Source organism: Anneissia japonica, unplaced genomic scaffold (assembly GCF_011630105.1).
Source record: "Anneissia japonica isolate Jap-2015-1 unplaced genomic scaffold, ASM1163010v1 scaffold1881_len754168_cov175, whole genome shotgun sequence".
Classification (NCBI taxonomy): domain Eukaryota; kingdom Metazoa; phylum Echinodermata; class Crinoidea; order Comatulida; family Comatulidae; genus Anneissia; species Anneissia japonica.
This window is the reverse complement of record NW_022757845.1, coordinates 485,179-491,676: the sequence shown is the minus strand read 5'-3', so window position 1 is coordinate 491,676 and position 6,498 is coordinate 485,179.

The window sequence follows — 6,498 nt, the reverse complement described above, 5'->3', positions numbered from 1 at the left end:
TTAATTTGTAGTAGTACTAGTAATACTCTGGACTAAGCCTGTCTCTTATACACATCTAGATGTGTATAAGAGACAGATATATAGCATATGGAAGGCTCAAAACATGGTTCCACAGAACAGAATGCACCAATAGGTGAGCAGAACAAAACGTAGTAGCCAATAGAAAGCTGGTAATAAAACAAAGGAACAATAGAACAATGGAGGGAGGAAGCCTGACTCCCTAAAAAAGCACTGGTGGGTGGGACAAAATAAGTCAGAGCAAAGCATGGCAAAATAATATATAAAAAAGAAAAGCCTAAAAAATCATAATCATAATAAAGTAAATAGAAATATATATAGAAATGATGTGAAAAAAAACATAAACATCAGCATAGTATATGGTATAACATTCAGTAAATGGGCCTATATATATATGTATGTATAATAAAATAAGATATTAATAATAAAATGATACTCATAATTATCAACTATGATGATTATGATGCATGATGATGATAAAAATGATAATGAATGGAACTCACAAATACAGACTCATGAAATGTATCATAGTATGGGAAAAGTGTGTTTTTAAGATCAATGATACCGGACGATCCATCATCGTTAGTTGGTACGACTTCATCGTTAAAATCGAGTCCATATGGAAATAATACGCCTATGAAAAAAATAGGTAAAGGGTAGTGTTGACATGTTACCATTAATTAGGGATTTTTAAAAATACAGAGAAGATAATACATTACAATATAATAATGTTAACAATAGTACGTGGTGCGAATATATTATTATTATTATTATTATTATTATTATTAATTGTTATTGTTGGTTTTGTTAATATTGCTATTATTACCATTATTATGTACATGGTGTTTATATTGTTAATGATTACGGCTATAATTATAATTATTATTGTAATGATTGATATAATAACAAGATAATCTGAGATTACAAACCCTCGCCCAGGTCTGAGCCATATCTGTGTACTGCAAAAAAATGACCCGTGGTCGATCCGCTCGAGTAAGTCCGTCGCGGCGGCGCCTAGCCAAACGAAACCTAGCATCATAGGCATTGCGTGGCAAGCCCACCAGCCGTGCGAGTTTGGACGCCGGCCGGGCCGCTTCCAGACCGCATGTTAGAATTTGACAGACGCCCTACTCTGGCCCACGGTCGGCTCGGCCCAGCCAAACCAGGTCGAACAATCTGCTCGAGTTGGCAATGTCTGTGTTGTGGCCGGAAAGATACCGTAAATAACATATTCTAAAATCTGGAATTTACTTCCGATCAGCACTAAATTTGAAAGGGAGCTAGATACATGTAACAGCGTCAATGTGTGAAGTAGTCAAGCACTTTTAGTTATGCGCTTGGAAGGACACACACCCACGCACACAAACACAGCATGACATACACACCCCAGCACACACACACACACACGCGCGCGCGCGCTACTGCAATACGCTTCACTTTTCCTTCGGAGAGTCGAGGAATTACTATAATTATCATGATAATATTGATTCTTGCATTTTATAATGATTACAGTTATTTTGATGTTAAATGGCGATAATGATATCATGACAAATGACATGTGGTCTTTTAATGTAGGCCTACTTATGGTGGTAATAATGATTATCATTGATATGATGATGAAATTTGAAATTACAGACTGAATGCGTGTCCTTGTTAGCTGTGCTTCGATATTTTTTTAAAACTTACGGTTCACACATGCATCGTAACTCGATACATTGCCCGGGATGGGTGAAGGAAAAGGACAAATACAACGACAATCTTCAAAACTTCGGTTGTGGTTAGCTGTGGAAATTCATTAAGTGGAAGAATAAATTTTACCCTGAAGAATTCAGGAATTCAAATAAAGCATATCCTAGTGCTCAACCGCTGCCTTTTTTCGCACACAATCATCCTGATCATCTTCATTTATATCATCATCATTATTATTAGATCATCATCAGTATCATCGTTATCATCGTCGTCGTTGTCGTTGTATTGTTAATATTAATATTCATATTATTCAATTCAAGTAAATCAAGTAATTACCCACCTTCCAACAGACTATCAGTACGTATATCGAAGCAAACTCTTTGCCATTGTGTGATTTCTTCAATAAGAAACCCCTTTGCTGTCGATGATAAAATCTGTGCAAACTCGGCATCTATTAAACCCTTTTTAACGTTGAAATTATACGTTAAAAAGGAAGGTACCTCTCCTTCGAGGCTTCGAATTATTTGCTTTAAATTTTCCTGTCTCGAAAAGAATTAGTGATTAAAATTTAATAACATTGATAATAATTAAGTTTGACTATGATGGTGATAATAATTCATGATAATAATATTAATTATATTATGCAATTAAAATACGAGGACCCTCATAAAAAATAGAGGCCGACTTAAGAAGCCATTATTTGCTGAAATCACTGCTTAAAGACCACATAGCTGATGAAGGCATTTTTTAAAGGTAACAATGGCGCCAGGATTCTATTTTCTATAGGATCTGAAATAACTTCAAAATAATTGATTTATTATAATCAGTCACCCTATTTTATATTTAAGCATAATCAAACTGCTGGTTGCAGTGACTAAACCACTAAACTCCGCGTGTGCATTAGCTGCGCGTATGGGAATGGTTTACTATAGACTGGGTTCCGGTTCCTAAACTTTGTCTTAATAATTTGTGCGCTATATGAAACTCTATTATTATTATTATTATTAATCAGTGAAAATACTTAAAAATAAATCTATTTTGCCACCAATGGCGTTCCATATTACTTATTTGCATGGCGTTCCATGGTATTCTTTTTCTGGCATTAAAATTCCCATCAAAAAAGTTTTTCGACCAAAGATCTTTGTTTTCGACATAAACTGACGCTGGTGGCGCTTTCCGAAATGTGCTCATGCTACGAAAAATCAATAAATTAGAATTGTGGCTAGTCTAGGTTTGCTAGTACATTCAAAATCGTCTGGGTAGCAGCATTTTATTCTGCTTTAAAACATATTCCCACTTCCAGTCATCTCCCTATGGGGATGTTACATTTTATATAGAGGTGTCGGGTGGGTCTTGACCGTTAATTTCTTTCAATATACTAGTTTATAATTATATGCAGACGTTCACCTTTAATAACTCCGTTGCTTGCATCTCAGTAATATTAGTATTTCCATCGCTCACTGATGTAAAATCAAGTTCTCCATCAAAAACCATATTGAATACCGCTTTGTTACCGTCCGCATCCAGTTGAAAACGATAGCCTACTATCTGGCCCTGTAGGCCTAATAAACCAGTTGTAGCACTAGGAATGAATGTTTCATGCGACTTTACGTACTCTACAACCGCGTCCAGTTCTTCATCAGCAAGACCTCTATTGCCTAAAAATGTTTAAAAGCAAAGTGAAATGGGTGGTTAATTACGCCCATATTCCCACAGTTTTTAAATATTAAAAGTTCTATATCTCATCTTGAGGATGTTTCCCGTACAATTAAAATCGTAACGGTACTGGATTTGGTCTACAGGAGTTCGTGTTTCGTATAGGTCATTCCATTCATAGAAAAAGCCTTTATATTGAAAGCGTACCTGTCGTTAGCCATAGTAGCCTAGGTCAAAACTAACTCCGGCTATATAAAATTATTAATTTTATTATTGTAGTAGTGATACTATGTACACGTTATAGGCCTATTTACATTTAAATTTAATGTATTGTTTAATGAATTACTATGTCCATGTTAAATTAATCTTATCTATTAAAATTGTATATTTAAATAATATAGTAATATGCATATCCGAGTTCTAGCCTAGGCTAGGCCTAAACAACTGACTATATTTGTGAGTGTATTTAATTATGAAAAATATGAATAAAACGCAAAATTGTGAATGATTAAAGGAAGAAGGAAGAATAGGAAAGAAATTTGGAGCGGCTAAAATATTTTCTGAAAATATACAATGGTAGTCAATATGCTATTATTGCATTACGTTTCTGTAAACAATTTTGGGCACTATAGTCGTCAGAGGTCACGGTGCCACAGCCTACACTTTTCATAATTCGAAATCGAATCGGATCTTAAGTGATTTTCAAGATCTCTTTATATGAAATGAAGAATAATTAATGTTTAGAAAACAAACTAAAGCAAATGTCTTACCTGGAAGTACGTATAAATGTACAATATGAACTTATGAACATAATCATATCTAGTGCATCGCTGTATGTGTATGTGGGTAACGTTTTGTTGTTTGTTTTTTCTATGATGATGAACGTTCTTTCCCGTCTGTTTGAAAAAGTAGCGCGTGTAGATATTGATGAAGTTTTTCGTCAATGCTTTTTGTGGCTCAGAAAAATCAGTTGTACAACATATCAACAAAAGCTGTTCCCTTGGAGCCTGAGTTTAAGTTTGATTGACACTTCGGAAATGTCCATTGGCTTAAATTGTGGTTCGCGTTAAAACATGGAAAATCTCGATTAAAAAAACTTGTATTTGCACTTGTTGGGCCCTCAGCTCATGGCGTTTTCTTGGTACTTTTCAATCTATTTTATTTTATTTGTTTAGGTTGTGCTAAATATATTAATAAATAAATAGGCCTAGTTATTGAAAAAAAAAATACGGCATGCCTACTCCAGTTTCAGAGAGAACCAGTTGCAGCTTGGTTAGTGAAATTTAGATGCTATTTTTTGACGCCAATAAAATTGAAATATTTTTTTATTATAATACTGTTGTTATTAATATTTTTAATTTTTTTATTACCTTTATTACTACTACTTTTTTCCTGATGTGCACATTAATTGTTGTCCGTTTTCTTATTTGTTAAAATTATTATTCTTTATTAGAATCTTCTTATTTAATTAGGTTGTTGCGTCAATTTTGTATACTCTTTCTGCAAATTACTTCAATTCCATTTAATCGTTGAACTTGTTTTCGTATACTTTAATACATTTCGGTCCCTCGTTCACAGACCCAATTGGGTTTCTTGATTGAGGTTTCTATTTTTTTTCAATTTTCTATATTTCCATGTACTGTTTCATGCGATTTTTTTCTGTGGAAATTTACCCATAAATAAACTAGATAGGTAGAGAAATGTCAACTCGTTGGTCCACAAATAATAATGGAAAATGTAGCCTATGCAATATAAATTCAGACGAGAATATTAGCCATTTCCTCTCATAGCCTGCCAAGCACTACAAAATATACGCGTAATTTCTAAATTACAATTTTTAGAAAAGATATATCAAAAGAGCCTGGAAATTTCGCAGCGAGTTATGTTATTGCATTCCATGCACGGTCATCTTTGTATTTTTTCTGCATAGTTCAGGGAGAGAAGAGGGAAGAGGGGTACGGTACATAGTAAGGCCAAATAAAACAAATTATTGTGTTGGCCACGCTCGGCCGACTCAAAATTTTCGAAATTAAGGGTCGGCATTTTAGATTTTTTTTCCCTTTTTTTTTAATACAATAAAAACATTTTTTTTAATGAGCTAAAAGTCTGAAATGGGTTTATCTTGCGACGGAGGCAATGCAACATTGTTATGCCATCGTTTTACTCTTAAATATACATTTTAAAATGGTCTTTGTTATATTTTTGTGTATCTTCTACTTTTTAGGCATAAACACATTACAGGTTAAAAAACAAAAAACAAAAACAAACAAAAAAATTCCTACAGACCTACGCATTTTTTTGCATTTTTCCAAAACTTAGTCAATACATGAATTTTTTTTTTTATGGCCAAATGGTATAGAAAAAGAAGGATAAAATTTAGCACAGTTCTCTTTAGTGGTAAGGGGTAAAATATGAATTATTAGGGAAGGAGAGGGAGGGAAGTAGTGATTATTTTAAGCTGTTTTGGGTTGGTTTTACGTATTATTTGTTCTTTTTAATTTGATATATTGTCACTCATTTCTCTGTAGTTTAGGGGTTTTGGACGCATCTTCCAAGTCCAAATAAATATTATTTATTATTATATCCGTCCTGGCGTGCCATAGTTTATTTTAAATTGCAAAGTAAACGATTCCCCCGACGGCGATTTTTTTTCCGTACGAAACATTTGCATGAAACTTCACTCGCGCCATCTCGGATTGACTCGGCTGAGTTTGATACGAGGAACAAGAGCAGACACTTCGCAATGTCGTGACGCTCGAGTTTTACTATTATTGCTCTTTCTATGTTTACCTACGGTAGGCCTGAGATATCTTACGGATTTATGGGATGTACGTGTGTAACATAACTGTGACCTTCTTGTATTACATGATGTTAGTATAATATTATCAACAACAACAACAGCTAGTACCCCCTTTAATAAAGTGTAGATTTGTACAGTCCAAAGGCTAGAAAGAAAGGGGATAAACTATAGGCCTAATTACAGACTATGAGTTCGTCCTACCTAGGCCCCTCCTACTAAGCCTAGGTCCCTAGGGTCCTAGGCTGATACCAACAGTCACGCTTTACATACAGACGTTGATTAAAATTTTTGGGGAAAAATGGAAAAAATTGAAGCATAAAATAAAAAATAGAGTG